Genomic DNA, 22,649 nt, shown 5'->3' with positions numbered 1-22,649 from the left:
ACTTTACTAGACTACCTATCAGCTTTCTTGTCTCTCTAACCACACCTTTTCTGTGGGTGCTGAGTTGGGTTTAGGGTCAGATGTGTAGTAACAGCAAAGGAACCTCGTATTCTTAAAAATGGGGAGGGTCCAGTCTTGTTGCTTTCTTTAATCTTTATTGGGAAATGAAGAAAGATATTGAGGGGCTGGTTTTTCCACAAAAAATTGGAAGACTTCAGTTTATTGTCAGTTCATAAGCCTACATTGCACCAGAAGCTCTGCAAAGGAAACGGTCTTTTACTTATGATCCTAACAGAGTAAAGGCTTAAAATTTTCTACTTTGTTTTCTACAGAGTTAAGCTCATCTGTTACTTTCATTAATTAATCTGAAATAGTTTGGGAGGTTGTTGAAAAATGTCTCACAACATATCATTGTAGAAACTAGGAACTCAGTGTATAAGAAAAATGTAAAATGTCTATCTGTTCTTCTCCGCCTCTGAGAAACGAGTAGTGATAAAAAGGCAAGATGGTGATTTTTTGACAGTTAAAGCTTTTCTGTAATAAAACTAACTTGAGTTTAAATTCAAAGATATTCCTTAAATCTGTTTGCTTTAAACACAGAGGATAAAGACGGTGAGGGCTATAGTAGGAATCTAATCTGCATACCCACTTTAGAGTTGTGAGATTTGAGGGCAGACCACCAGGAATCCAATTTGCATGAGAGCAGACAGTAGTCAGGGCCTGGGGCCTCAAAGTCCAAGCCTGAGACAGGAAGATGAAGGCTCTCCAGCAGTGAGAGGAAGCTGAGGTATATGTTTCCCTATTCCCTCTCTCAGGATGGGTGCGCTCCCACTTACACATATCTCTAAACTTAACTCAAACATCACCTCCTCTAGAAGCCTTCCTGATGCTGCTCCCTGCTAACTCATGAATCGAGTTTGTGGTTAATCTGCTCTTCTGTTTTTGTAGTCATCACCCTGTGTTATAATGTACTTGCTCATACCTGCTTCTTCTATTAGACTGAGAATGGCATCAGGTTGCAGTGAATGAGGGGCTATGTCTCATTTGTGTAGCAAAGGGATTAGCATCTAGTAGATATAAAAGAAATACCATGATCATGCACTGGAATGTTCAATTTTATTGTCAATTCTCCCCAAATAGATGCAATATAATCCCAATCAATATCCCAGTAGACTTTTCTGTAGAAATTTACAAGCTCTTTCTAAAATTTATAAGGAAATGCAAATGACCTGTAATAGCCAAAATATTTTGCAAAATAAGAACAAAGAGGACTTACATGACATGATTTCAAGACTTACTATAAAGCTACAATAATCAAGAAAGTATGACATTTATGTAAGAATAGGCATTTAAATCAATGGACCAGTCTATAAATAAACTCACTCATTTATGGTCAACTGGCTTTCAATAAAGAACCAAGGTAATTCAGTGGAGAAGCAATAATTTTTAACAAATGCTGCTGGAACAATTGGATATCCATAAGCAAAAAAATGAACTTCAACCCTTACCCCACACACATACACAAAAGCACATGCATACTCAAAATAGATCAAAAATCTTAATGTAAGAGCTTAAACTATAAAACTTCTAGAAGAAAGCATAACAGAAAATATTTGCGACTTTAGGGCAGGCAAACAGAATAAAATGATAAATTAAACTTCATTAAAATAAAAAAACTGCTCTTTGAGGGATGCTGTTAAGTAAATGAAACGGCAAGTCACAGACTTGGAGAATATGCATACGAAACAGATCTGTTAAAGGACTTGTATGCAGAAAGTATAAAGAACTCTTACGACTCAATAATAAGAAGACAAACAATTTTTAAGAATGGGCAAAAGGTTTGAATATACACTTCACCAAAGCAGATGTATAAATGACAAAAAAAAAAAAAAAAAAAAACCCACAGGAAAAGATACTCAATATCATTAGTCATTATGGAAATGCAAGTTAATGCCACAATGACATATCACTGCACACCCATTAGAATGACTAAAATGGTCAAAAGTCTGCCAAGTGTTGACAAGATTGTGGAGCAACTATAATTCATATCTTGCTGGTCAGAGTGCAAAATGGTGTAGCCATTTGGGAAACAGTTCGGTAGTTTGATGGGAAGCCAAACATACACTCAAGATCCTATAATCCCACCCCTAGGTATTTGTCCAAAAGAAATGCAAACATATGTTCACACAAAGGCTTTTATACAAATGTTCAGAGCAGCATTATTCATGATAGCCATGATAGCCATCATAGCTAAAAGCTACAAATAATCCAAACGTCCATCAACAGGTTTACAAATAACTAAATAGAGGTACATTCGTAAAATAAGATACTATTCAGCAATTAAAAAAAAGGAGCAAACTACCGATACATGAAACAAAATTTCAAAAGTATTATGTTAAATGAAACACATACATGAACACGTATAAGAGTTCATACTGATGGATTCTGCTTATATGAAATTCTAGAAAAGGCAGAACTACAGTGGTTACTAGAGATTGGAGGCGGGGAAGGGAATTGACTGCAAAAGGACACCAGGGAACTTTTTGGGTTGATGAAAATAATTTATGTCATGATTGTGGCAGTAATAAAACTACCGTGTACTTTTTTCATTGTATGTAAATTGTACCTTATTAAGTGATAAAAATAATTTGAATGGTCTGGTGTACAGTCTGGGCCTTGGGGTTTTTAAAAGCTCCCCAGGTGAGTTCAACGGGAAACTGGTAGGCAGACTTCTAAAAGATTCCCCCAAGAATTCTGCTCTGGGTATTCATACTCTGTGTACTCCCGTCCTTGAGTGTGGACTGGAACGAGTGAAATTCTTCTAACCAGTAGAAAATGACAACAGTAGTGGATTGTCGGTTTAATGATCAAGTTACAAAGGGCTGTAACTTCTGTCTGGCTTGTGTTTTGCTCTTTCCCTTGCTCGCTCATGAAGCAAGTTACCATACTGTGACAGGCTGTATGGAAAGGCCCTTGTGGTAAAAACTAAGGGAAACCTCCAGCCAAAAGGTCAGGAGGAGCTGAGACCTCAGACCAACAACCCATTAGGAGCTGAATTGTGTCAACAATTACATGAATGAGCTGGAAAGCAGATCCTTCGCAGTGGAGCCTTGAAATGACTGAGGCTTTGTGAGAGACCGAGAGCGGAGGACCCAGCCGAGCCATGCCCAGATTCTTAGCCCACAGAAATTTTGAGATAATAAATGTTTTCTTAAAGCAACTAAGTTCTGGAGTAATTTGTTTATGTAGCAATAGATAGCCAATATAACAGCCAAGATTGATAACCACTGATATCAGTGTAAATTAATAGCTGCAATAATGAACTTGAATGTGCTGGTGATTATGGGGATGACACAGGACATGGCAGTGTTTTGTTCTGTTGGACACAGGTTGTCATGACTCAGAGTCGACTGGATGGCAACTAACAACAGCAACAAGTATAATTAGTGAGAAGTAACTGGTTCCTCATCTTGTTCTATCATAACTAGGAGAATGATGAAAAAAAAGGTAACTGTTTTAAAGGAATTTGAGCCACATAGAACCCATTGGAAGAAGGGAGTTTGGAGGGGCCCAGGCCTTAGTAACTAAGCAGGGTAGGTAAGGATTAAAGTGAAGGACACTGCAATTGTTATCTAGGTCTTGATTTTTTTTTTCCCTTGGAGAAACCCAGAGTAACAGGTTTCTCACAATTTAAAAACATAATTATTTTTACCAGATATATATGGAGGTGTTTTAAATTTTGTTTATGTAAAATCCACCTTTAAAAAAAATCATGTGAGCCCTAAATTAAACTATACAGATTCACATTCATTAGTTGAACTCAAAGATTAATATTGTTTTAACTGTGAACTAAATCACTCTGTATAAACCCTATGGCTTCTTTAAATTTGTATATTTTTAACAATTAATTATTAAAACAAAGCCCTGCAACATCAACATGTTCCTCAAAGCTGATGAGACAAAAATGTGATGTTTTACCACTATAAAGGATGGGGACTTAGTGGGTCAGAGTTAGGGACCCAGGAGTCACAGGAGTTCCTCAAGGAGCCTGAATTAGGAGCCTTCTTTCACTGCTCAGAGCCCAGGACCTGGAGTGCCTCTGCCTCTGCCATGCTTATTAGTCAGGAGCTAGGCATTCACAGTTACGGTGTGTGCTTTTAAAGAAGGGTCTGGAAAAAATAGGGTCTAAGAACAGTTATAAACAAATTAAAGGAATTGAAATTAGGATCTATGATGGAAACGAAAAGAGATTGGAGGTAATTTTGCATGAAAAAAAGAGTTACTAGCTGTCTTCAAATAAATTAAGAGTAATTCCAAACAGTTAATTAACAGTATTGCTCATTCCCTCTATGAGATAGAAAGGAAAAAAAAAAAGAGTTTAAATGGAAAGAGTGACGTTTGGTTACACTGAAAGTAGGATTTATTGACCACAAGGGTGATTAAGCACAGAGAACAACAGGTTCCTAAAATATTTCAAGTGAAGCTGTTGAAGCTGTGCTTTCCTGACAGCAAAACATCTGGTGAGAGAATGAAAATTCCATCCAGCTGACTGTTCAAAGTCATGTGGATAAGACATCTGTATAATAACTGATTTTTTAAAATAGATTAATTGAACTGTTTGTTGGCTTTTGGGAAATTCCACCTAAATAAAGAAAAACAAAGGAGTCAGGTTGTCTTACCTTGTTTTGGGGTAATTTATATAATTAGAACAACAATCTTCATTCAACAGTGGATCCATTCCTGTGGGCTGATACACCAGACAGCTCCACCTAATTAGTCAAGGCTTTACAATGAGTTTATAGTAAGCTTTACTTCAATTACAGGTACTCAAACGGCTTGACTCCCCAGTGAATCACTGCTTTCTACCACCTAGAAACCAAGTTGCCCAAAAGTTTATAAAAACCCTAAACAAACTGGTAATTCTTCAGAACTAAGAAGGTAAAAAAATAAAATAAAATAAAATAATTTTTTTTTTTTTAAAAAAAGGTAAGTATTGAGAATTCTTATCCTATTTCTTGGATCGTCTTTTAAAAACAAAAATCATGTTGCCTTATTGGATTCAAGCAAGAAAAGCCTTCTCTGACTAATGTTTTAGGACATGTGAAAACTAAGGTGAAAGTGAAGCTGGAGAACATCCATAAGCTGTTTTCCCAGGAAGCTAGTCACCAAATGACCTGAGGGAGTGTTCTCTAACGTATTTCCCAAACCAGCAGCAGCAGCACCTGGGAACTTCTTGGAAATGCAAACTCTTGCGCTCTACCCAAGACCTACTGAATCAGACACTGTGTGGGCTCAGCAATCTGTTTTAACCATCCCCCAGGTGATTCCGATACACACTAATGTTTGACCACCTCTGGGTTAAGGGAATGATTTGTCATTTTTCCCAGCTAAGCCCAACCTGCGTTTCAGCATCTGGCTGGTTGTGTAGCTGGTGATCCTGTTGGGTCTCTATTTGCATGAACTGAGATGCACAGGAGTTTCAGGCTTTCTAAATGAAGGAAAGGGACCATGAAGATGGGAATGTGACAAAGTATCTAGACATTAAGCATGATGCTGTGCATTCAATATATACTGAAGGAAAAACCAGAACTTCTACACATAATAGAACCGGCAAGTGTTTGTTGATTATTTGATTCAGCGTATTCCTTCTGCTTGATCAACTGGCTTTGATCCCTTAAGGGAGAGAGAGGGCTAAAACAGCTGAAAGGTGTATGGTCATTAAAACAAAACAAAAACCCCATCAAGAAATTTGGAGCAGAAGCAACTGATTCAGGGCCCATGTAATAAGGTGGAACTCAGCACTGCGGAGAGGGTGTCATTTCCCACACCTACCGAAAAAAAAAAACCTGTTGCTGTCGAGTCAATTCCCACTCACAGCAACCCTATAGGACAAAATAGAACTGCTTCATATACCCACTAAAGACCACACTAAAACTTGGCACTCGAAGGACTTGGGGGGGTTCCCAGGGGAAGGGTACTGTGTCTAGTGGGAGAGTGTTCTTATACAAAGCACTACTGTTGTTTTTGTTAGCTGCTATCAGGTCAATACCGACTCTTGGAGACCTCATGTGTCAGGGTAGACCTGTGCTCCACAGGGTTTTCAAGGCTGTGACTTTTCAGAAGCAGATAGCCAGGCTTATCTCTTGAGACACGTCTGAGTGGGTTCTGACTGCCAACCTTTCATCTAGTAGTTGAGCGCTTACCCATTTGTGCCACCCAGGGACTCCTTAAACAAAGCCCCACCCATTGCCATTGCATGGATTCGGACTCGTAAAGACCCTACAGGGCAGAGTAGAACTGCCACATAGGTTTCTAAGGCTGTAAATCTTTACAGAAGCAAATTGCCACATCTTTTTCTGGTGGAGTGGCTGGTGGGTTCGAATCCCTGACCTTTCAGTTAGCAGTCAAGCACATTAACCACTGTACCACCAGGACTCCTTTATACGAAGCACTAGCAGTAAAATTAAGGTAAGAATACCTGGGAAATTCGGAGAAGGGCTGAAGTACTGCAGCTGTTGTGATCTGAATTTCAGTATGACCTTATCTCTTTATCCACCAGTTGGTAAGGCCTGGGCCAATCAGGTTGCAAGTATAATATAACACTAAGCTAAACTAGGACCGGTAAAAATACACGTTACCCAAGTTCTCTTCAGGGTATTACAGAGAGAGAAATTTAAAGATCTGGCAAGCCTGGTCTAGGTGCTTTCAGATTCAAAGCAGTATAGTGATTGTCAGACTCGATAGCTAGCTATCTGTTGATACTGATGGCTTAGAAATTATGCACCCTTAGAAAAACCAATTCCTATAAAGTTTTTTAAATGGGGAAAGCTGCAGTATCTTCTATATGGTCAGAAGAATAGAGAACACTGAAGCTGAGAAGTTTAAGTTCTGTCTTGAACTGGTGGTCAATGTATATTTATTCCTTTTATAATGTGTAAGTCATTAGTTCATTCCATAAATATTTATTGAATGACTACTATGTGTAGTAGTGCTGTGGTCCAGCACTCTAGGGCTGTTCTGTCCAATACAGTAGCCATGTGTGACTATTTAAATTCAATTCCTTGGTCTTACTGGCTACCTTTCAAGGGTTCGGGAGTCACATATAGCTAGTGGCTACCATATTGGACTGCACAAGATACAAGTAACAGAGGGAAATTTCCCATTATTTGTCCTGCCCAAGTGTTAGTTTGGGGCTTTTTCTTCCCCACCTCCATCTCCCTCAGGATATCAAAGCCTTCTACCTTCTTTGGGTGTTGGTATTATTAAAAGTGTACTGGACCATGGGATTAGTAGAAGGAATCTGCAGGAAGCAAACTTCCTGGGCACTGCAAATGGCTTGCGGTAGACTATTAATTGAAAGGTTGATGGTTCAAACCCACCTGGGGGGGCTGTGGAAGAAAGGCCTGGTGATCTGCTTCTAAGATTATAGCCAAGAAAACCTTATTCTGCTCAGTTCTACTCTGTAACTCCTGGGATCACCAGGAGTAAGAACTGACTTGAGGCTTTTGTTTTTGTTTTTGCTTTGGTCTACATGGAACAATTTGAATAGATCTCAGGAAAATCTTGAGGCAGATACAGGCATCATTGGCTGGGTGGGCCACATTGCCTTCCCAGTTCCATTTTTGTGGTATAAATTCTGAGTTCTGCAGCCCTCCGACCTTCCCTTTTTGATTCTCTGAAGTCTGTTTTGGAAATTAAAAAACAAAACAAACTGGAACACTGGCAGTTTCTTGCTTATCTCATGCTTCCATTTTTCTCCCTGAGGCAACGTGGCCACCTCTCTCCGACTGAGAGGGGAAGCCACTTACAAGCACAAGAGGAAAACAAAAGCACAAAGATTAATGTTTCAAGATATTGTCTTGCTACATCAAAATAGTAGAAAACATGGTTCTTGCCTCCAAGCAGCCTATATAATGGGGGAACGTGAAAGATGGGAAAATTCATGAAAAGTTAATAACCATAAAGAGCGAAGTAACAATATTAAACAGAAATGGACAAGGTGTCAGCAGGCTGTGCATGATTAATAGTCCGGAGCTGGTAGAGGCTCTAAGTATGGCTTCTCACAGAGAGGTGAGATGGATAGAGGGGAGGAGAGGCGGCATTTCAGGTGGGAAACCAAACAAGCAGAAGTGTGGATGTGGAGTGCAGGCGTTGGTCAAGGTACAAAGAATGTTAAGAGTTTGGCTGTCATGCAGGAAGAGTGGAGCCAAGGCTGAAAAGGAGGCTGAGGAAATATCACGGAAGATCTTAAATGTCAGGCTGGAAGTTTGGTCATTATCCTGTAGAGAGGTGGGTGCTGCTGAATGATTTGAACAGGGGAGTGACATGGCTAACGCAGCTCTGTGACAATCAATCTCACATTTGAGCCCTAGAAGCAATATGGGGATATTTGGATATAGTGAAGTTGAGGCAAGCGGGAGACAAAAGGGTGGTTAGGAGGCTAATTGGGGGCCTATTTGATGTCAGCTAACAACAACAGGCATGAAGTGATATAGCCTAGGAAAGGGTGGGTAGCAGTGGGACTGAAAAGGGAATAATGAGAGCGAGTAGCATACTGAAGGACTTTGATTCTTTGGAGCTGAGGGAGAGAAACAAGTCAAATAACTTGGGCAAATTACTTAGCATCTATAAAATAGTGATAACAGCTTTCTGTTTTGAAGGTTTGCCATGTGAATTAATAATAAAAAAAAAAAAGACCTCTGTAAAATAGAATGAGTCTCCAGCATACAAATGCAATTTCAGTCAGTTGTTTGGAACTCAGATGGCCTAGAGCCACTCTCCCCATTCCAGCAGTCAGGGCCCCAGAAAAGTGAATCCCCTCGGAAGGACAAGGCGAATGTCCCCCACTTCCTATGGTCAGTGAGACATGGCGTTTGCACACAGACAAAATTCTGATCTCTTCTTGCTTTCATTCTCAGGCTAGAGCCCACTGGAAAATAATAAGACTTGTTGGGACATACTGCTCCATTTTCAATCACATGCCAGATTTCAGGTCTCTCTTAAAGATATCTGAGGCCCCTCCCATAACAAATAAAGGACTGCAGCTCAAAAGTGTGATGTGCTTTGCCTCTCTGTTGTTTATTGCCCCAAATCTCTACTCTCATTTTATAAACCACTTCACCACCTGCTTTCCCTCTGTTTCTAATCATTCCCAATAAACTGGTTCTTACACAGTCCACAAAACCTTAACACATAATGTTGCTGCATATGCCTTAGTTTTACAAAGAAAACATAGAAAAGGGTGCTGCTACAATGCTAGCCATCATTTAAAAGAAAAGAGGAAAAAAGAAATCAGGAAAAAATGAGTAGGAAAGTATTTTCTTCTATTTGTTTTGGAACTAGTGCTTGAGGAAAAGCTGGTTAAATTAGTGGAGGATAAAGAGGTAGATGGAGATTTTTGAAAAGATTGTGAAAGAAACCTTCTGGGTACTTTCAAGTACTCTAAAAATTGAAGGTTCTGAGTCTTTATTATATTTAACTTCAAGTTCACACACGTACATGCACACACACGTACATGCATTTGCATACACGCCCACATATGAATGTATGGGGTTCCTGGGGAGTCATAAATGAAACACAGAAGGGAAAGAGAGAATAATACAGTAAAAAAAAAAAAAAAAAAGATTTTTGTCCTGAGATAGCTAGAAAAAGGGAAGGAAATTGCAAAGAGCTTGTGTATATAAAAAGGGAATTACTTGCTCTGTGAACAGTAAAAACAGAAGGGAAAAGCAAGCTATAAAGACATAAGTCTGCCACCAGGACATGTTTCCAGCCCAGCACAGCTTGCTGGTGGTGATCTATTAAAAGGAACCCAAAAGCTGGGGCAGTGTAGTTTTGCAGTGGCAGAAGGAAAAACAGTGTCCAACTAACCATTGACTGTTCAAAGCCTCAGTTGGTAACATTCAGAGTGTCTCTATCCTGGAACCTAAAGAAAAGGCAACATAAACCATAAATTGGATGATAAATAATTGGTTCCATTTTGATCAGAGATTCTGTAGAAGAATACTGATCAAAGGGGGGAAAATATATAACAGAATTTAAAATTCTCATGGACTTCAAACTTTTTGGAACCACTTAGGCTAGATGAGCCCCTGAAGTCTTCTTTAAACAATAGTTTAGTTTAAAGAACTACCTATATGGGATCAAACTGACAACAGGAAATCAAAAGGTTAGACAGGAAGCTTAGGAGGCAGTGAATTTATGCTGATGGTGGAGGAACAATTCCTAAAAGGAGAGCGAGTATGGTTGCTCAGCTTGAAGAAATGCCAGTGAGTTGTACATGTAGAAATTGTTGAAGTGGTTCATGTTTTGCTGTGTGTGTTTTCAGCAACAAAATAAAGTTCCTTTCCACTCTCTTCCAAGGGACCCGTGCCTCTTATAGCTGTGGCTGGCCAAAATGTGCCATGATGTACCTACTAGAATACCACTCCCAGACATTTTCTTATGGTTGGCCCCACCAAAATATTCCTATGTGCTCTCCTTTAACTTCAAAATCCTGTTCTAAGCAATGGTTTGGTAAATTTGTCCATTCAAATGCGAATAGAAATGCTGAGTTAATCTGCAGTAGCATTTACACTGAAAGATGATTTCTAGAAATAATTATTTCTGCTCCAAAGGTGTTTTGACCACCCAAAAAACCAAATCAAAGCCATTGCCATCCAGTCGATTCTACACTATAGGATAGAGTAGAATTGCCCCATAGGGTTTCCAAGGAGTGGCAGCCAAGCTCTTAGCCACTGCACCACCAGGGTTCCATTTTGCCCACATTGACAGGTATATTCGTTTGCTAGTGCTGGTGTAACACAAATACCACAAGTGGGTGGCTTTAAAAAAACAGAAATTTATTTTCTTACAGTTCCGGAGGCTAAAAGTCCAAAGTAGGATCACAGCTGTGTTGATTCCTTCCTTGTCAGTAGCCCTAGGCATTCCTTGGTTTCTTGGTGTTCCTTGACTTGTAGACAAGCCTCACATGACATCTGTCATCTGTCTTCCGTGTGTGTGTGTGTGTGTGTGTGTGTGTGTGTGTATTCTGGTCTTTTTGTAACTCAGTAGTGATTAGGTTTAGTATCCATCCTACACTCGTATGACCTCAGCAACATAACCCTATTTCCAAAGCAAAACCCTATTTCCAAACAAGATCACATCCACAGGTACAAGGGGCACAAAAATTCATCACAAGTCAGTATGGAAGAGAAGTTTGGGTAGGGGAGTTCTTTTGGCACAACTTCTCATGTCAAACCACATAAGACTTCAACTCAGTCTTTATAGAGGGCCTGGAATCAGGGAGGCAGGTAGAAAAACTTCTTTCACCCTCCATAGGCCATTGCCCAGGGTCATGGCCAGAAAGAGGAGAGAGGTGCAGCAAACTGGGGCTATTTCACCTCTTTTCAATTTAATTCTCAGAAGCTCTACTTGAGGTAACTCCTGGCTTAGGGTTATCAGCTGTCCTGGTTGCCCATGACTGAGGGGTTCATGGGACGTGGGACTTTCAGTGCTAAAACTGGGACGGTCTTGGGCAAACTGCAATGGTTGGTCACCGTAATTTTCTTTCCTACCTAGGTCAGGCCCTGACTGGAGTGGAGAATACCAGGACAGGATCTCGATCTACCATCTGTACCCTGCTACTTCTTTAGCAAAGAAGTAGTAGAGATTAATATATATTTGCAGAGGTTAACTGAAAGCACCACAGTTTGAACCCACCAGTGGCTCTGAGAGAGAAATGACCTGACAATCTGCTTCCATAAAGATTTATAGCCTAGGAAACCCTAGGGGGCGGTTCTACTCTGATATATACGGTCACTGTGAGTTGGAATTGATTCGATGGCACACAACAACAACAACATCAAGTCTTTAAGGAGCTCTTGTAGCACAACAGTTAAGTGCTTACCTGCTAACCAAAAGATTGGCAGTTCAAACCCACTGAGCGGCTCTGCAGGAGAAAGACCTGGTCATCTGCTCCTGTAAAGAATACAGCCTAGAAACCCTATGGGGTAGTTCTACTCTGTTACATAGAATTGCTTGAGTCAAAATTGACTAGACATGGCACCTAACAGCAGCATCATCAAGTCTTTAATGTCCCTGGGTGGCACAAAAGGTTTGTGCTCAGCTTCTAAACCAGAAGGTTGGAGGTTCAAATCCACTCAGTAACACTTCCGGAAAAAAAGGCCTGATGGTCTACTTCCATAAGATTAAAAAATAAAGAAACTCATTGTCATCGAGTCCATTCTGACTCATGGCAACCCCATGTGTTACAGAGTAGAACTGCTCAATAGGTTTTTTTTTTTTTTTCACTGTAATCTTTTACAGAAGCAGATTGTCAGGCCTTTCTTCTGTGGCACTGCTGGGTAGGTTTGAGCCACCCACCTTTATGTTAGTAATTGAGCACAAACCATTTACACTACTCAGGGGTCCCTCCGGCCATTGAAAACCTGATGGAGAGCAGTTCTACTCTGACACACATGGGGCCTTGATGAGTCGGGATTGACTCAATGGATTAGCCCTCCTCATTCTCCCTCCATCAAGTCTTGTTATTTATCGTTGTTTTCCCCTCCGTAGACATTTCTGTAGTAACGTTAAACATAAATTCTGTTGTTTGGTACCACCAACCCAAGTTAAAGAGGCCAGTCAGAAATTATAAGACTGCAAGAAGCATCCCATGCATTTTGGTACAGAATCTATGAGCCCTACAAATTCCTAGTCTCTGATTAGCTATACCACTAATAGTCTGGATTTATAAAGCACAAACCTGGTCCTGGGCAATATAATAATACACATCATACTTATTTTAGGCATCCCAAATCCATTGCCATCTCCTCTCAAATGGGACTAGAATGCTTTTCACCTTCTTCATAGTAAAACCTGTTCCCAGGGAAATATCTAACACCAGCAATTTACTCATTAGTGTATGAATGGCGAGCTACCTCCCCCAGGCTGATTTAAATTAAGTCTTATCTTTAATCATACTCCTTCATTCTGTCTACTGATAAATAATCACTGAGAGCTTTCTATCTACTAAATTGGGAATACTGTAAGTGCAAGAGACACAGAGCCAGCCCCCAAGGAATTTACCAATTTTGGCCTCCATTAATTGCAGGCATCAGCTGCTGTTGTTGTTAGTTGCCTTGAGTCGGCTCTGACTCATAGCGACCCCATGTGTATCCAAGGAGAGCTGTGCTCGATAGGGTTTTCAGGGCTGTGACCTTTCAAAAGTAGATCCCCAGACCTGTCTTCCAAGGCATCTCTGAGTGAGTTCAAGAACTTAATCATTTGTGATACCCAGTGAATCCTGAGGCATCAACTGTTGTTGTTGGGTGTCAACGAATAGATTTTGACTCATAGTGACGCTGTGTGACAGAGCAGAACTGTCCCATAGGACTTTCTAGGCTGTAATCTTTATGAAAGCAGATTGTCAAGTCTTTCTCCCATGGAGCCACTAAGTGGGTTCAAACCACTAACCTTTTAGTTAACAGGTGAGTGCTTAAACATTATGCCACCACAGTTCCTCTGATGCACTAACTAGCCAGTAAGAAAGGAGCATTTGGGATGGGGGTGGCCTACCTAACTGCCCTTGAAGTAGAAATTCTTAGACTGGCATTGACAGAGGTTGCTATAGCAGGGTGGGGCATTTATGAGCTCTCTGTAGGGATTAATATGGTTGCAAAAGCTTAAAGTATCAAAGTTTTGCTCACTTCTCTCTTTGTTGTATTTGTTTCTAATTGAAAGATGATGTTAAGAGCAAAGGCGCTGGAATATTGGAAAAATAGCCCCATAAAAGTATGATCCAGGAATAAAACTAAAAAGGAAGAAATTTAAAATACAGAAATGTGAAATTCAGGTTTTGATTCAAAAACTTATTTGATTTCAAGAATCATATTAAAAAATCCCAAAAGGAAAAAAAGAAACATTTTATGCACAACAATAGAACAACCTCAATATCTGGGAATGGGAATGAGGAGATAAACGTGGTACTTCTAATTATGGAATATAATGCAGCTATTTTAAAGTATAATTATAAAAAATAATGTAGTAACTTGGGAAAATGTTAATATGTTAGCCTTTAAAGTCAGGATATGAAATGTTATCTAGGTTATGATGAAAACTACATACATTTTATATAAAATATAAGCAAGGATGATAAAGGAACAGGGATAATTGAATATTGCTGATGTCAGAGTAGTAAGATTCTGGGTCACTTATTTCATTTTTATCTATCTTTTCACAATATTGTTTTGGCAATAAACATTATAATAAATCAAGTGGACAGGTGAGGATGGGGAATTTGGTTGACTGCAAGGTCAGAATAAACCCAATTATAGTGCTGTTGTTTTAGGTGCTATTGAGTTGATTCCAACTCATACTGACCCCATGTGACAATGTAGAACCACCCATAAAATTTTCTAGGCTGTAATGAAACCCTGGTGTCATAGTGGTTAAGAGCTATGGCTGCTAACCAACAGATCGGCAGTTTGAATCCACCAGGTGCTCCTTGGAAACCCTATGGAGCAGTTCTACTCTGTCCTATAGGGCCACTCTGAGTCAGAATTGACTTGACAGTGATAGGTTTTGTAAATCTTTATGGAAAAGAGCCTTAGCGATGCTATGGGTAAGTGCTCGGATGCTAAATGAAAGGTTGATTGGCGATTTGAACCTACCAGAGGCTCTGCAGGAGAAAAGACCTGGAGGTCTGGTCCCGTAAAGATTATACTCTAGGAAAGCCTATGTGGCCGTTCTATTTTGTCCTATGGGACGCAACAACAACTGTCTTTACAGAAGATCACCAGGTCTTCTTCCTGTGGAGCTGCTGGGTGGATTCGAATAGCCAACCTTTTGGTTAGCAGCCAAGCACTTAACCATTGCACCACCAAACCAAAAAGGTTTACACACAAAAAGAATCAATATTTTATGTTTAACAGGAGGGGAAGACTGGAGAGGGAGAGACGCTGAATAGACAACAGATTAGTAGTAACTTTGGTGAAGGGTAAGACAATACACAGTCCTGGGGAAGCCAGCACAACTTGACCAAGTCAGGGAAGCTCCATAGATACATCTAAACTCCATGAGGGACCAAACTACTGGGCTGAGGGCCGGAGACCATGGTCTCAGGGAACATCTGGCTCAATTGGCATAACATAGTTCATAAAGAAAGTGTTCTACATCCTACTTTGGTGAGTAGCACCTGGGGTCTTGAAAGCTTGTGAGTGGCCATCTAAGATATTCCACTGGTCTCACCCCGTCTTGAGGAAGAATGAAGAAAACCAAAGATACAAGGGAAAGATTAGTCCAAAGGACTAAAGGACCACAACTACCACAGCCTCCACCAGACTGAGTCCAGCAAAACTAGATGGTGCCCAGCTACCACCACTGACTGCTCTGACAGGGATCACAGTAGATGGTCCCAGACAGAGCTGGCAAAAATTGTAGAACAAAATTCTAACTCACACACATAAAAAAAGACCAGAATTACTGGCCTGACAGAGACTGGAGAAACCCAGACAGTATGGCCCCTAAATACCCTTTTGACTCAGTACTGAAGTCACTCCTGAGGTTCACACTTCAGCCAAAGATTAGACAGTTCCATAACGCAAAACGAGACTAAATGGGCACACCAGCCCAGGAGCAAGGACAAGAAGGCAGGAAGGGACAGGAAAGCTGGTAACGGGGAGCCCAAGGTCCAGAAGAAGAGAGTGTTGACAGGTAGTGGGGTTGGCAACAAATGTCACAAAACAATATGTGTGTTAATTGTTTAATGAGAAACTAATTTGCTCTGTAAACCTTCATCTAAAGCACACACACAAGAAAACCCATGTCATCAAACTCACCAATGGAAGTAACGTATTATCTAACAGAGGTTAAATAACAAAGCTATCAGTCCCAGCACACTATGCACTAATCCAATTCCATGGGGAATATTCTGTTAAACTCTGAATGACCCATTTTTACATGGACATTAATGAACTAAAGTCCAGTAAGAAGAGAAGGACAACAAGAAGAATTGGAAAAATCTTAAAATGATAACTTGTTGCCACTGAGTGACCCTATAGGACAGAGTAGTGACCCTACAGGACAGAGTAGAATTGCCCCATAGGGCTTCCAAGGAGCAGCTGGTGAATTTGAACTGCTAACTTTTTGGTTAGTAGCTGAGCTTTTAACCACTGCACCACCGAAATGATAAATGATTGAAGAAAAACTCTAGAATCCCAACATAGAGACTAAGATGGATGGATCTGTAGGTTTGTCGTATGAAAACAGTATTAGGTTTTTGTAAGTTTAGAGGGCATAATTAGGATCAAAAGATAGAAGCTTTAGAAAAGCAGTGTTTTGGCTAAATGTAAGGAGGAACTTTCTGATAAGAGCTGGCCAACAATGCAATGAACTACTTCAAAGGTAGTAATCTTTTCCTTGTGGAAGATGTTAAGGCAAAGACAAAGTAAAAAGAACGTTGACTTTTGCTGGGAGAAACTCTAGTACCTAGTGACCTATTGAATCATAAGATCTTATATTTCTATAAATTTTAGGGAATGGAAGAAATTCTATTTGGTTTCTACAGTTCCTCAGGCATGAAATGGGTCAAGCCTTCCCTTACACATTCTCATTCAATTTAAAGGCTAAAATGTAATTAGACTAAAGCCAAATGAGAAGAAATAGATTTTGTCAATTCCCATTGGATTGCATGGGTATACCCTCTGAGTTTATTTTAAGATTCCATTGCTCAATATTCATTTGATTACTCTCAACCTAATTGCTTTTGATCACACTGTAATTACATTCTTGACCTTTAGGCTAATCATTAAGGAAGGAGATAAAAGAAATAACTTCAGTGAAGAATCCTTTATGTGCCAGGTACCATACTAGGCATATTATACACATAATTTTATTTAGTCCTATAACTGTAGGAGGGAAGAATTAATACCGCCATTTTATAGTTAGGCAAAGAGGTTTGCTTACAGTTACTCAAGATCCCATAGCAAGGACCAGAGTTGGGCTTCAAACCTTGAGTTTTGTTTCTTTCGGAGTTCTGCCTGATGGTGCTACTGCTTCAGTTTCCCCCAGACCAAACCATTTTTAGACTTAAATCTTTCCAGAAGCTACTATAATCCTATCTTTATGTAAGATCCTGCCCATATGTTTATAAGTTTAGCTTTTGGAAACTGAGCTCATTCCCACAAGGGGCCCTAAGATTGTATGTTCTATGAATGAAGACGTTCAAGCCAGTAACTTGCTTCTAAGATCAATCACTGGCCTTCCTAACAGCACAATTACAAAGACAGACATGATCCCCCAAAGATGTCCATGTGACATGGCAAAAACGACTTTTCAGAAGTGACTAAATTAAGGATCTTCAGATGGGGAGATTATCCTGGATTATCTGCATGAGCCCAATGTGATCAAAGGATCCAAATAAGAGGGAAGCAGAAAGGTTGGAGTTAGAGAAAACATGCAGGTGGAAGCAAAGTTCAGAGAGAAAAAGAGATTTGAAGATGCTGTGCTGCTGGCTTTGACTATAGAGAAAGTGACCACAAGCCAAGGAAGGCAGATAGCTTCTAGAATCTAGAAAAAGGGAAAATAGATTCTCCAGAAGGAATGTAGCGCTGCCAACATCTTAATTTTAAGAATTCTGACCCACAGCACTATAAAATAATAAATATGTGTTATTTTAAGCCACTGGATTTGTGGTAATATGTTACAGCAGAAATAGGAAGCTAATCCAACAGCCCCGAATATTCTCTCTTGGAGTAAAGAGAAGTTACTTTATTGAAGAACATCTTGAGAACTATGCCAGTGGAGAGGCCAACCCCTTTCAGTCCTTCTTGCTAGTGAGAGAACTAAGCAATGGACTGTAAGTGTCACTGGAGGCCTAAGACCCAGGTAGGAGAAAAGAAAAAACTGGGTGGGGGGGGTGGAGAAAGGAGGGCAGAAGGAAGGGTGATCGAAGGATGTTGGGAGGGGGGTTTCAAGAGAAAAGAATGGATAAAAGCGTAAATGTGCAAATTAGAGACAAAGAATAAAATATAGGTGGCAATGAGCAGAACCTTGCTGCTAACTACTATTTCACTGAGAGAGATTTCCAGATAGTCAATTCCTGAATGAACCCCAATTACCAAAGTTAATATTTCTATAATACAGGAACCACAGAGTACTGCTTTGGTTCAAATTGTTAAAAGAAGGGTTTTAATTTGTTTCTAAACCACTTGGATTTGCTCCGGCATTGTGTTCTTACCATATGCACAAGGTAACAGGAAAGGAGATCTGAAAGTCATCCTAAGGACAGGAGTTACCATGAGCTCTGCATGGACAGTGAGAGCATTGTCCTGAGTTCAAGGCCCACGTGGGTGAAATGGACAGCCTTTCTGCCCTGCTCCTTATCATAAGCAGCATTCAAGCTGTCAGCCTGGTAGCAAACACTTGATTCTATTCGTGCTCAGCTTTTTGAAAGAGAGCTGCAATGCCTGGGCCCCCGCAGAACATCCCTGCCTGGTGATTCTTAGTGCACTCACAGGTCCAAAGCAATTCTAAGAATCTCCTGGAACACATTGATTAATGCTTAGGTACTCTGTAAAATTAGGAAATTTTGTCTTCCTGTAAGGCTTGCCTCACTTATCTGAACCAAGGTGCAAGCTGGACAAAGCTGATACAACCAGAAGCTGTACAAAATGCTGCACTTGATTCTACATGATCAATGACTCTAAAAATAATGAAGATACTTTTTGTATTCTGAGAACTCATGGAAAAACTAGGTATGAGGTCCCAATAGACTTTTTTTTAAATAAATACTTCTTAAAGATCATTTAGTATGCCACATAGATTAGAAATTAGCTCAGATACTGTCTAGCCGTGTGAATCTGAATAAACTACTTCATCTCTTTGTGCTCCAGTTACCTCACCTACAGTATGCTAGTGTGAAATTCCTTGGGTCCGAGAAAGTGCAGTGAGACGTTGGTACTTCAGTGGTAGAATTCTCACCTTTCATGTGGAAGACTCAGTCCAAATCCTGGCCAAAGCACCTCAGGAGCAGCCACCACCCATCTGTCAATGGTGGATTGAGTGTTGCTACGATGCTGAACAGGTTTCAGCAGAGCTTCCAGAGCAGGGTGGACTAGAAAGAAGGGCCTGGCTGCCTACTTCCAAAAATCAGTCAATGAAAACCTTATGGATCACAGTGGTCTGATTCCAGCTGGTCTTGGGGATGGTGCAGGACCAGGCAGTGTTTTGTTCTATTGTAAAAGCAAAGCACTTGCACCTTTCAGTGACTCTTCCCTCTGGGCCCTCTATTGTTGTTGTTAGATGCCATGGAGTTGATTCCGACTCAGCGACCCCATGTGACAGAGTACAAATGTCTCATATGGTTTTCTTGGCTGTAGTATTTATGGAAGCAAATCACCAGGTCTTTCTTCTGTAGGACTGCTGGGTAGGTTCAAACCACCAACCTTTTGGCTAGCAGCCAAGCGCTTAACCGTTTATACCACCAGGGCTCCCTACATCTCTATTAGGTGCTACATTTTTCTAAGTTATTGGATATGAAAAGCTCTCTTCAATGCCAGGAAACGTATCTTCTCAAACTAAAAAATTCAGCCCTCTTTCACGGGATCACCATTTCTGTAAATCTGAAAGCCATCAATTTTGATCTTTTGCTTGGTCACTCTGAAAGCAGTAGGGCAAAAAAGGGGGGCTCATCAGAGCAGAGTAACTGGAGAACAAGCTTCCAACAATCACTAACAACAAAAATACATGCCCATGCATTTATTGAGTTCCTCCTATAAGAATTAGTTATTTCCTTCAGTGAATAGGTATTGGGGGCCTCCTATGAACCAGGCCGTATTCTAGGCACTGGGGATGCATCAATGAGCAAAGAAGGAAAAAATCCATGCCTTCAAGAAGTTACACTATAGTAGGGGAAGATACAATAAGCAATATGTACAAATCAGAAAAATAATGCTAGTTAAAGGGATAGAGAAGGAGCCCTGATGGTGCAGTGGTTAAGTGCCCTGTTCCTAACCAAAATATCAGCAGTTTGAACTTACCAGCCACTCTGCAGCAGAAAGATGTGCCAGTCTGCTTCCGTAAAGATTGAACCAAAAAACAAAACAAAACAAAAAAACCCATTGCTATGTAGTCAATTCTAACTCGTAGCGACCCTGCAGGAGAGAGTACAATGACCCATAGGGTTTCCGAGGCTGAAATCTTTATGAAAGCAGACTGCCACAAATTTCTCCCATGGAACTGTTGGTGAGTTCAAACCACCGACCCGTTGTTAGCAGCTAAGTTCTTTAGCCACTGTGCCACTTGTACCCATTGCAATCAAGTTAATTCTGACTCATAGCAACCCAACAGGACAGAGTAGAACTGCCCCTATAGGGCTTCCAAGGAGCGGCTGGTGGATTCAAACTTTCTGGTTAGCAGCCGAGCTCTTAACCACTGTGCCACTGGGGCCCCAACCACTGGGACTCCAGGGCTCCAAAAACATTACAGCCTTGGAAACCCTATGGGGCAGTTCTACTCAGTCCTATAGGGTTGCTATGAGTCAGAATAGACAGGAATAGAGAGAAATGAGGTAGGTGGAGGTGGGAGGGCACTGTGGTAGGCAAAAGTCATAAAATACCATCCCTGTGTTAAAAATTTTACAGTTTGAATGAAGAGACTGAGTACCATAGGTCAACATTTAGAGGACCAAACAAGGTAGTTTATATGTTAGAGCTAAATTCTAACGGGATTTGGGGACATGCTGGAGAATTCAATATATGTGTTGGGGTATATGGGGGAAGAGGAGAAGAACAGAACTGCTACAAGAAGGTAACTAGGATCACCATGTGGATCAAAGACAGGGGTGTGTGCCCCTAATGATTTCTGCGGTGAAGCTCCATTCTGAACTAGGGCTCACACCTCTGAGTCAGACTTCTAAGACAAAAGTCTAATTTCTGTATTCTCTTCCCTAATATACCTCACCTCATGTCTCCCCGAGAACCATGGAAAAGATGGATGAGGTAAAGTCTCCAAAAGACTAAGTGCTTGGCTGATTCTTTTGGTAAAATGCAAATTATAACCAGGTGAAGTCATATGATCTAGGATGGAAATCCTGGAGTTAAAATATTCTAAACACAACACTGAATGCTTCATAATCTTTCCCTAATCAGACAGAGCAAGGCACACATGATATGGCAGGTTTTCCGTCTCTCCTTACCATTTCTAACACTCTAACCTTTGGACAGTGGTATGTGGGCTTTGGGATACAGCACTGAAAAAGCACAACTGACTTTTTTGTGAGCTGCAGAATGGCATCCCAGAGTAAATCAAGACACATGTACATCAGGCGTGTTCATTTCCTCAGCTCTGCATTTGCCCAGATGATGTCAATACTTAGTTTGCAGTAACTCTGGTTCCAGCTGGTAAGCCATGTCTGCGCAAGTTATAGGATTTTGAGGACTGAACAAAGCAGTACGAACTAGAAGACTGAGTACAGGACAGTGAGACAGGAAATTCCACTTTCATCAACACTGACAAATCAGCTTATCCTAAACATCAATTCATCCTCTAAGTGAAAGCCTCTTCTCAAGCTCTAGGTTGTCTTATTTAGTGGATGCTTTCAAAATACATTTCAGATATGAAATTCTGTGGCAGTACTGAAGAACATTAAAATTATATCCTCTAACTCTCCTTTTTGAATGTGCTGCCTTATGAATTCGAGGTCTGTGTGTTGTTGAAAGTGCAGTCATAAATTAAAAAAATGATTTAAAAACGCATATTTGTTACTCTTTTCTGCAAATAAATCTTCATTTTTGAAAATTTAAAAAGGGTAGAAAAATATGTAAAAGGAAATTAGTATCGTTCATATCTTAGGCTCGGTTCTCTAGAGAAGAAAAACCAATGAGATATGTATATATATATATATATATATATATATATACACACATACACACATTTATCAGTTTGTCTTACTGTGGTGGCTTGCATGTTGCTGTGATGCTGGAAGCTATGCCACCAGTATTCAAATACCAGCAGGGTCATCAATAGTGGGCAGGTTTCTGCAGAGCTTCTAGACTAAGACAGGCTAGGGAAGAAGGACCTGATTGTCTACTTTTGAAAAATTTAACAAGTGAACTAAATTAAAAGCAAAGATGTTTCCTGAATAAACTGAACACTTCAAAGGCCAGCATAGCAGGGACAGGGGTATGGGGACCACGGTTTCTGGCAACACCTAAGTCAACTGGCATAATAAAATCTATTAAGAAAACATTCTGCATTCCACTTTGGAGAGTGGCTTCTGGGGTCTTAAATGCTAGCAAGCAGCCATCTAAGATGTATCAATGGGTCTCAACCCATATGGAGCAAAGAAGAATGAAGAACACTAAAGATACAAGGTAATTATGAGCCTAAGAGACTACAAGGACCACATTAACCAGAGACTGCATCGGCCTGAGACCAGAAGAGCTAGATGGTGCCTGGGTACAACTGATGACTGCCCTGACAGGGAGTGCAACAGAGTTCCCCTGACGGAGCAGGAGAGCAGTGGGATGCAGACCGCCAGTTCTTGTATAGAGACCAGGCTTAATGGTCTGGCTGAGGCTAGAAGGACCCCAGAGGTCATGGTCCTCAGACCTTCTGTTAGCCCAAGATAGGAGCCATTCCCAAAGCCAACTCTTCAGACAGGGTTTGGA

This window comes from Elephas maximus, chromosome 2 (assembly GCF_024166365.1).
Source record: "Elephas maximus indicus isolate mEleMax1 chromosome 2, mEleMax1 primary haplotype, whole genome shotgun sequence".
In the NCBI taxonomy this organism is placed as follows: Eukaryota; Metazoa; Chordata; class Mammalia; order Proboscidea; family Elephantidae; genus Elephas; species Elephas maximus.
Note: the sequence above shows the minus strand (reverse complement) of the source record.